The following is an 11525-nucleotide window of genomic DNA, read 5'->3' on the forward strand; positions in this document are numbered from 1 at the left end:
ATCTCCAGTTACTATTTTATATGGGAGTTATAATGTCCCCAGTTCAAATTAAGAGAAAGTATAGTGCTAGTTTTACAAATACACTAATAAAAAGGAAAGCTGTAAGTCTTGATATGTAATTCAATATCAAAATGAATCATTATTCCTACCATATAAAGCCTCTTTAAAATTCCATAAAGTACTCAATATGGATCTCCACAAAACAAATGCCTTGCTTATCCTCTCTTTCCCAATTTACACTGCAGAAACACAATTTTTAAAATAAAACATTTTGATGTTTATTTAAATATCAAAATTAAGCATTAATGATACAATTATAAGAATAATTATTTATTGAATAAAATATTGTTTGAATATAATACTGTTTTCTGTATGGGATCCAAATATTATTACACCTTTCTATTCTTCCCTGCTCCTGATTATTTAGCTGCATACTTTTGCCACAATTAGCAGGATCTAATATATACTTTTTGAAGCTTTCCTGTTTTCAATTTTCTAAATAAAAAAGGTACTTAGTCAAAAGAGGTCAATGCTGCTTTCAAATGCCAAGTGATCCTTTGCTTTTAACATAATTGAAACTTAAGCATCATAGATAAACACAATCTTGTGCATTCTGTGATGAAAAACTTGCTGGTTCAAATCTCTTTTACCAAGATATTGTTTTTAAAAATTGACCACTTTGTCAGGAGGATGGAATCACTTTGCTCTGTCTTAGCGGGTGCTGAGCCTGGATCACTGGTCCTGACTCACCCTTTGCTTCTGTTGTGTTTCATTTGTCTCTTTCTGCGTTTCTTTTTCCTGCAGTAGTTCTGCCTGAGACCATCTCAATACATTGGCACCTCTATTAAATTGGAAGTTAGGGTTAGAGATGTAATCCCTCTTTTCATTAAAGTCTCCTTGACACTTATATAAATTTGCCCATTCTTCCCTCACAAACTTAATCTGAATCAAGATTTTGCAAGATGCAAACTTTTCCAGGCCACACAAGCTCTTGTTTTAACTTCCTCTGGGGAAACAGCAGCTTGAATAATTGACTGCTTAATATACAGGCTAATTATGTGTTTAAGAATCAAAAAGATCTTCTCTAAGGCGATTTTTTGTGTTCATCTTCTGTGTAACTAATTAGCAATTTTTCTGAATCAAAAAGTATTTTTCAGTTGTTACCTGACCTAAAATATTTTAAGATATTTTATTGTAGAAGGAGAGATGACATGTAGACAGATAACAATAAGTCAACATGGGAAAAGTACTCTAAAAGTCATAAAACAAAAATGCTTTAGAAATTTAGAGGATAAAATGGTTACTCTTTACAATTCCCCCCACCCCCCACTCCCCCCCAAAAAAATAGCAAAAGGGAATATCTGACTTGGCAATTAGGCTTTTGTGAGTCACTTTGGAATGCGATCCTTTTGTATGTAGAAGAAACATATTAACGAATCCAAATCATTGATGCACAAATAGGTTTAGATCCCAATTCCTCTTAAATAGGGGGCTGCTTATCTTTCTGCTACTTTTTTGCCCCTTCAGTATTTTGGGTGGAAAAGTATTTAAAGTAAATTTAATAAATGTGAGAGAATTTGGCACTTTGAAGGGGACAAAAAAGCTTTTAAGATGAGTTGCTTGATTTTGTGTACAATTATGAAAGTAAAGGTTTTACTTAATTTACACAGAAGCATTCAGGAATTCATCTGTGGGGGAAGGTGTGGTATACCTACTTTCTGCTATGGATAAGAGTTAGATGTATTACAACACATGCATTCCTGCTGTGGTTCTTTCTCTCTTTTCTTTCAAGTATTAATGAAAGGAGTTTCTGATCCAGAATGGCTATTTGTCATGGACTACATTTATTTCGCTCTCTTAGTTCTTATTATGGAGAACATCGTTGGAAAGACATCATACTTTCATAGATGACTAATCTATGATTAAGACAGATCACTCATTGCTTCATAAGTAACATCTGGCATCAAAGATAATTCCATTGACTTGAAATCTCATAAAACGTAACATCATTAGGTTGAAGAAAAGACTGTCATTATTTCTAGTTATAATGAAAGATTTCTACCAGAAAGTCACATAAAGATACTTTATAATTTTCCCCAAAGATCTATAAAGTGTCAAACACATTTTTTGAAGTTATCTGAGAAGTTTGCTTCCCCATGACAGCAGATCCTTGAACAGTAAGGAAAAAGGTGTAATGCTCAGGTACAGAACATGCTTTGCAGAGTGGCCTCCAATTTGCTAACACTTGTTTTATTGATGTATAACCACAGATACTAAAAGAAGAGAAAATTGATTTCTAATGAAAAATATGTTTCCGTAGCCAATATGGTTCATAAACATTACTGCTTTCCCTCCAGATAATAAATTTTAGTGAAAAAATTCTGCACAGAATTAGATCATTGATAGGTTTGAATTGATGAGAAAGGTTTACTGTTTTCTGGGAATAAATCAAGAATTCTTTTATTTGTTTCCCAATCTATAATGACGTCAAATCAATGCTGGGAACTCTCCTGAGTTTGTATTGGGTAACTGTTTCTTTAACAAAGAAAATAACAAAAATCACAGTTAGTAATAATATGCTCCTAAATTATTATACAATAATAATAAAGACTCAGAGACTAATGAAACAAGGAAGAATTTGTTTAAAGAAACTCCTATCTGGAGCTTTAATTCAGAAATTAAATATTTTCGAGATTTTCTTTACTCTAATTCTGATTGCTTGATTGTTTTTGAAAGGTTTTGCTCATCTATCTTTCCTAGGGTACAATGAAAAAATTCCATATATACTATTCTTTGAAAACAATGTAATTTTAAAATAATTTTAAAAATATGTACTTAAGGTGAAAAGGAATATGAGTTGATGGGCATTATATATTTTTCATTTATAGTATATATAAAATAAAGTATAAATTGAAAAATCTATAGATGCTATGCCATATTAAAACATACATACACACAGTTTTTCAAAGCATTCTGTTTTTAATTTGCATATTTTTAATTGATAACTTTTCCTCCTCTAAGAAACAGGTGGGATAGAATCAGAAAGCAGAAGGGGGATGAATTTATGGTACATACAAAGTTGTTTCTGTGAACACTACCTTGAATTCTAATTATATTATCATAAAAAATTTTCTATATTTTAAATAAATAATTTCAGAAAAGCTATTCCCATTAATATATATTTTCCTTTGCCAAATATTAAGCTTCCTTTAAATCTTGGTTACCCTGTTTGTAAAAGAAAACCAAAACCAAAATTCCAAAAAAAAAAAAAACTAAAAACTAAAAAACCGCGAACACAAAAACTTTGTATGTTAATGCATATGTGTATATGAATTTAAAATACAAAAGCATTTATGGAATATGTGGTTTGCTTTTTAAAAACTTGATGATAATCTTTGAAGAAAAGGGAATTAATATTTTTAAAGTACTAATTGCCTGGTACTCTGCCAGTTGCTCTACATTTATATTTTTAAATCTTTTTCATAACTCTGTAATACAGTTTTACTCATTAGGCCGTTGAAGCTCAGAAAAGTTAAGTAAAACATTCAGGGTTAAACAGCTATTGCATGCTGGAAATACGTTTCAAATATATAAATACCTGACTTTAAAAGACCTCGTTCTTTCCATTACATCTCTCCAGGGACGCCATTGTTTGTTCAATTATCACAGTCTTAGAGAATTCTACTTGTGAAAATATTGATCAGCTGTCAGCAACAGTTAGACCTACAGTTAGCTTTCAGTTAAGTAGATTTTCTACATGAGGAAAAGCTATCTGAACTGAAAACATTGCTGTTAAATGGGAGAAGCAAGGCCCATTTAAAAGTAAGAAAAAAGTGTAAAGGGTCTGTTATTTTACTCTGTTTGCAAAGTAATAAATGAGTCTGCAGTTTCTCTCGCATACACACACAAACACACACACACACACACACACACACATACCACTCAAGAACATAATATTTCTGGGTCAGAGAAATCATTTTTTGCTCATGGCAAAAAGCAGTCGTTAGAGCAGTAACTTGCCACAGCCTCTCATGTTCCAGTTCTCACAGGGTGAGATGAGAAATGCTAGATATTTATCTGCCTGTGCAATGTGTTGCTTCACAGGAGAAGAACCCCAAACGTAGGAGACTGTGGACTTTTATTGGGTTAGTCGGGAGACAGATTACTCATATTACCTTGGAATATAAGCAAATCTCTAGGATAGTAGAGGAAGGCATTTCTAGATTTATTACTCTGGAATGTGAGGAAAAGGTCTCTGGGTGGCAGTGAGGGAGGAAAAGCTGTTACCTTTACTATTGTGGAATGTCTCTAAATCTTTCTGGAGGAATACACTATCACTAGCTTCCATATTCAAACATATCCATTGCTCAAAAGACCTAGAATATGATGGAATTCAAGCTATTCATGGAAACTTGTCTCTCAACAAAGCTTTGGCATCGATAATTCCCCTGTTTTGCTGGACCACTTCTATAACCTCTGGTTTGAACTGTTGCTTATATATTTAATGAAGTATTCTTCAGTTTTATTTCTTTCCTTTCTATATTTTGGTGAGATTATTAGCCCCAGAAAACAAAGCACGAAACAGCAGCTTAAGTCCAAGTAGTCTAATTGAAAGCATGATGTTTGGCAGCAGGAGCAAGAGATACAGTGAGTGAAACAGGGAAGGAAAGAGGAAAAGCCAGTACAAGCTTATACTTTCAAATTTCCTCTTTGTGGTCCTTTGGATGTTCCATGTTCTGAGGGCAGGCGCCCTTCTGTCTCCTTGTAGCTCATGACGAATGGTAGCTGGTACGGAATTGTATTACATCACATCGGTCACACGTGTCGTTGCTTTAACTTCTTTCCCTCACCTCCTGTTCTTGCTTCCATGCTCCCACATCAAGCATTTTCCCCTTTACCTTGGCTTCAGGCTCTGCTTTCCAGAGGATTTGGCCAAGACAAGTGTTTTGAAGTTTAAGAAACACTTCCACAAGCATCATCTTACATATATCATTTAAAAATTAAGATATTTAAAAATCAAAATGATATCATGAACACAGTTGAACTATTAAATTGTTTAAAGTTCTTACATAGAAAAACAGCAGTCTCCTGCCCTACTGCCTCCCTGCTCTGCCAATTCAATACCTAGAGGTGCTATTTTTCAACTTTTGAACAGTAACTTTCATTTACTTAAGTGTCCTTTATATATGTGTATGAAGTTTCAAAAAATATCAAGTTTAGGGAGTATCTCCTTACTGCTTTATAGATAGCTGAGGGATTATCACCTTTACAGTGATTAGGCTTATTCCTTCTTCTCATCCCATTCACCTATTTGCTTTTCCTTTGATTAATAATTGCCTTATTTTTCAATTTGCTGTTTTATACTTACCTGTAATCAATTTTTCCCCAACTTTTTCTAACACAGTCTACTAAATACAGTAATCCTATTTCCAAGCACTCCAATATTAAATAATATTTTGGTTTTATTTCATTTTATTAGAAATCTCCTCTCCCATATCACTATTCGTTTGCTCTAATCTGGAGTATTTAATCTCTAGGACTAATGCATAAATGTTACCCTGGCATTTATTCTTAGTTTCTCTCCTCTGTTAGATACCTTTTTTCGTGAATCATTTCTTCCATTTTCTTGGTTTACATTTTCATTTTGCTGGCACACATTCTTTAGCTTTCTTTAAAAGATCAGTATTTTGAGGCCCATTGAACTAAGCCAGTTTATAGGGCTCATCTAGGTTCAAAGTTGGAGAGAAAGACCACTCAGATTTGGCTCAAATTACTTTTACTTTGATTTATACCAAACTAGAAGACAATGTTAGAAAATATATGGGATTTATATATGGGGTATAAATGTGTAAGTGTGTACAGCCCAGACTCTACTCAAAGTTTTGTGATCAATGCAGCCTGCACATAGTACACAAACCTCAAGATCCTAAGTACTATGAACTGCATGCTTGCTGCTTTTTAGTCTATTAGCTTGGCAGGAGGGGTCATGTCAGCATTCAAGGGTCTGACTAATGCTTTGCTGTCTTGTAAGTTACTGTAGCAATTGACTAGGATCAGAACTCTTTGTTCATGTGAAAATGTTTTTATTTTCCTGGAATTCTTGATTTGTAGTTTGGCTAGAGAGAATATTCTGAATTGAAAATAATTTTTCCCCCAATTTTGGATGCATGGCCTAACTTTCTTTTAACCTCTAATATTGCTCTTAAGTAATCAAATGTCATCTTCACTTTTATTCAATTCATGGTGTCATTTTTTTTCTGCCACTCTTACAAATTTGGAGTCTTCCCTATAACCCATTGAGTTACTTCACTCACGAGCCTTCGCCAACCTCCTGCCCACCTCTACAACATTGGTAGCAGTTGCAGGGGTAGAAAGGCAGGGAACTTTCTGGTTAGATGCAAATTTATTACCTGCCGTTGGCTCTCTTCAGGAACTTTAATAAATATATTTTATTTTTAAGTAACAAATCATAATTATATCTATTTATGGGGCACTTTTCATAGTTCAATAAAGTGTCTTTAGGTTTCACTCTCTTCTATTGTTTCATATCCCCAGGACTGCACAATTCAAGAAAGATCTACATTGATCAAAAGAATATACCCGATATGTCTGACAATGAAATCCAGAGATGAATCATAGTCAGGAGTTCAGGGGTGATGGACTGATGCTCGGCACTGAGCTTGTTTAAATAGAACAACTTATGCTAAGTAAAAATGAAAATTATGGTTAAAGAACTGAATGCAAGTTTATAAACATTGATCATGTGGAAATAATCAACAAAAATCAGTAAGTCATGAGAAGTTTAATAATTACTTTTGAAACTAGTGAATATATACCTACTTTTGAAACTAGTGAATAATAAATGAGCAGTATTTTAGTCTAGTAATTACAGAAATAATGGTTTGCTTATGTCCTAAAATTACAAATGTAAGCTACTTCAAAACTGATTTAATAATTAGCAATCATCCACTGTAAGAACTCGATTATGATATTCTCAATTATGGATGAAAAAGTTATCAAATTATTAATGTTTCTTCTCATGTTCCCCTCCTTTTAAGGAAGAAGTATTCATTTCTTCTTATATTTGCTGCTGTAACTCTTTTGAATAAATAAGTTATTCAAAACAGAGACATTGAAGAGACATTGCAGTTGAGAGGATAGGCATGGCAGGTGCTAAGTATCACTTGATATAGATAGAAGAATAAGGACATCATGAAACATTACATGTATTAATTTACTTTTAAAGACCAATACATATTCTAATTGCTTTTAAATTGTTTTAAATTATTATAGCTTTGTTATTGATGTTTTCTGAATAGAACTTCATGCTGTGATTGGGTCACAAGGGAGCTTAACTTTAGGTGGGGTACACCTTTGCAAATACCAGCCTAGGTATTTTGTAAGATTACACTTACCAGTTTACATATATTCAGTGTTTTAAGAGAAAGAAAAATGTAAGCAAAATGCTTTATTAACCTCTTTAATTGAAAAATAAAATAGTAATGGTAGCCACAAATAAGTTAACTATCATTCTTTCTTCGTTTTCCCATATGCCATTCATAGATCTTAGTTAAAACAATTTATCTGTGCTATAATTCCAGGTCTATTTATTTCTTGTACAATTGCAGGATAGAATTAATCAAGCTTTAAAGTTGTAAGGGACCTAAAAGTTTAAGTTCCCTCAGGCAGTTAATAGCAGAGAACGACTTAGAAATCAGGTTTTTGGGCTGATGATTTTCTTTGCACGATAGTATGCTGTCTCTAAAGCTGTGAATCTCAAATTTGATGCATAATATTCATTAGGAACCACTAGACAATCTCTCAGAAGTGGGGTCAAATGCAGAAATAAGCACTCTTAAGAAGTACTCCAGTTGTCATAGTCCACACTTTGGGTACACATTTTCTTAACATTGCTTCTCTTAAAGCTGTTAGTGGTCACTTGTTTTCACAAAATATTTATATCAAATTGTTTTCATGCCTGATTAATGATAGTGGAGTAAATTTTGTTTTCATCCTTCCATAAAGAAATCAGATAAAATCTGACCTTATTGTGTGTTACTGTAAACTTTTCAAAAGTTGAAAACCGGTTATTATTGAAATAATTTTACAAAGTAGTTTCACATCATGGTTGACTTGGATTAACCTCTTTGATATCTGTACAAATCTTTAGCAGTTTAAACCATTTAAATCTCAGTCCTAGAGACTTATTTCAAATTTCTTTTCTATAGGCAGTAACAACTTTTAGGGGACTAGAATTTCTGTGTATCTGATCTTCAGCATTATTTCATGTTTTTCTTCATCTGCATTATAAAACTTTATGAACCTGGGTTGTAATACAACAATGTAGTTTACAGTCCATTGGTGCTGCTGCAATCAGTCTTCTGAGACGGCTTTGTGGACATGATTCTGCAGGTAATGGGCTGTTTCAGTTCTGCTTGAGCTTTCATTGCTATCTCCACCCCAGCAACAGCTGTGTTTTACTGTTGTCCTTTGGAATACATAAATAAAGGGGAGAACATGGGTATTCCTTTTAATATTGCTTCCCAATCAATACTTGTTGTAACTAAATAGAGTGTTTGGTTGCTTTGAGAGAAAGATATTATGAAAATTCATGGCAATTTAACATATTTTCATAAATTATATATATATACACACACAAATAGAACATACATGAATTATACATAAGTTATATGTATATTTAATTATATAAATTATCTACATGGAACATTCTCTATGACAGTTCTGAATCGCATTCTGAAAGTTTTCTGTCAAATTCTAGTAAGCCTTATTTTTGGCAAATTAACTGTTTTAGTGAAACAGTGGTCTTTCATAAGAAAATGGAAAATAAAACAACATAAATAAAGTTATTTAGTTTGGAAGAAGTTACAGAATTATCCAATTCAGAGGTTGACAAACTATGACCTGTGTGTCCAATCTGGTCCCCTGCATGTTATTATAAGTAATGTTTTATTGATACACAACTACTACCATTCATTTATCTATTGTCTTTACATACCCAGCTTATAACAGAGGAGTTCAGCTGTTGTGAGAGATGCCATATGACCTATAAAGCCTAAAATATTTACTATATGACCCTTTATAGAACAAGTTTGCTGAATCCTCATCTAAAGAAATTGTTTGAAGCCTTTACAGAATTCTTGGAAAGCTTTTGAAAAAATATAGAACCCCTCCTTCTCCAAAGGAATGCAGCTACTCGCCAGCAATAGAACAAAGCTGGATGGAGAATGACTTTGACAAGTTGAGAGACGAAGGCTTCAGATGATCAAATTTCTCTGAGCTAAAGGAGGAAGTTCGAACCCATTGCAAAGAAGCTAAAAACATTGAAAAAAGATTTGATGAATGGCTAACTAGAATAACCAATGTAGAGAAGTCCTTAAATGACCTGATAGAGCTGAAAACCATGACAGAAGAACTATGTGACAAATGCACAAGCTTCAGTAACTGACTCGATCAACTGGAAGAAAGGGTATCAGTGATCGAAGATCAAATGAATGAAATGAAGTGAGAAGAGATGTTTAGAGAAAAAAGAGTAAACAGAAATGAACAAAGTCTCCAAGAAATATGGGACTACGTGAAAAAACCAAATCTACGTCTGACTGGTGTACCTGAAAGTGATGGGGAGAATGGAACCAAGTTGGAAAACACTCTGCAGGATATTATCCAGGAGAACTTCCCCAACCTAGTAAGGCAGGCCAACATTCAAATTCAGGAAATACAGAGAATACCACAAAGATACTCCTCGAGAAGAGCAACTCCAAGACACATAACTGTCAGATTCACCAAAGTTGAAACGAAGGAAAAAATGTTAAGGGCAGCCAGAGAGAAAGATCAAGTTACCCACAAAGGGAAGCCCATCAGACTAACAGCAGGTCTCTCAGCAGAAACTCTACAAGCCAGAAGAGAGTAGGGGCCAATATTCAACATTCATAAAGGAAAGAATTTTCAGCCCAGAATTTCATATCCAGCCAAACTAAGTTTCACAAGTGAAGGAGAAATAAAATCCTTTACAGACAAGCAAATGCTGAGAGATTTTGTCACCACCAGGCCTGCCCTACAAGAGCTCCTGAAGGAAGCACTAAACATGGAAAGGAACAACTGGTACCAGCCACTGCAAAAACATGCCAAAATGTAAAGACCATCAATGCTAGGAAGAAACGGCATCAATTAATGAGCAAAATAACCAGCTAACATCATAATGACAGGATCAAGTTCACACATAACAATATTAACCTCAAATGTAAATGGACTAAATGGTCAAATTAAAAGACACAGACTGGCAAATTGGATAAAGAGTCAAGACCTATCAGTGTGCTGTGTTCAGGAGACCCACATGCAGAGACACACATAGGCTCAAAATAAAGGGATGGAGGAAGATCTATCAAGCAAATGGAAAACAAAAAAAGGCAGGAGTTGCAATCCTAGTCTCTGATGAAACAGACTTTAAACCAACAAAGATCAAAAGAGACAAAGAAGGCCATTACATAATGGTAAAGGGATCAATTCAACAAGAAGAGCTAACTATCCTAAATATATATGCACCCAATACAGGAGCACCCGTATTCATAAAGCAAGTCCTTAGAGACTTACAAAGAGACTTAGACTCCCACACAATAATAATGGGAGACTTTAACACCCCACTGTCAACATTAGACAGATCAACGAGACAGAAAGTTAACAAGGATTTCCAGGAATTGATCTCAACTCTGCACCAAGCAGACCTAATAGACATCTATAGAACTTTCCACCCCAAATCAACAGAATATACATTCTTCTCAGCACCACATCACACTTATTCCAAAATTGACCACAGAGTTGGAAGTAAAGCACTCCTCAGCAAATGTAAAAGAACAGAAATTATAACAAACTTTCTCTCAGACCACAGTGCAATCAAACTAGAACTCAGGATTAAGAAACTCATTAAAAACTGCTCAACTATATGGAAACTGAACAACCTGCTCCTGAATGACTACTGGGTACATAAGGAAATGAAGACAGAAATAAAGATGTTCTTTGAAACCAATGAGAACAAAGATACAACATACCAGAATCTCTGGGATACATTTAAAGCAGTGTGTAGAGGGAAATTTATAGCACTAAATGCCCACAAGAGAAAGCAGGAAAGATCTAAAATTGACACTCTAACATCACAATTAAAAGAACTAGAGAAGCAAGAACAAACACATTCAAAAGCTAGCAAAAGGAAAGAAATAACTAAGATCAGAGCAGAACTGAAGGAGATAGAGACACAAAAAACCCTTCAAAAAATCAGTGAATCCAGGAGCTGGTTTTTTAAAAAGATCAACAAAGCTGATAGACCACTAACATGACTAATAAAGAAGAAAAGAGAGAAGAATCAAATAGATGCAATAAAAAATGATAAAGGGGATATCACCACCAACCCCACAGAACTACAAACTACCATCAGAGAATACTATAAACACCTCTACACAAATAAACTAGAAAACCTAGAAGAAATGGATAAATTCCTGGACACTTACACTCTC

The sequence above is a fragment of the Colobus angolensis genome, unplaced genomic scaffold, assembly GCF_000951035.1.
Source record: "Colobus angolensis palliatus isolate OR3802 unplaced genomic scaffold, Cang.pa_1.0 Scaffold73, whole genome shotgun sequence".
Taxonomy (NCBI): Eukaryota; Metazoa; Chordata; class Mammalia; order Primates; family Cercopithecidae; genus Colobus; species Colobus angolensis.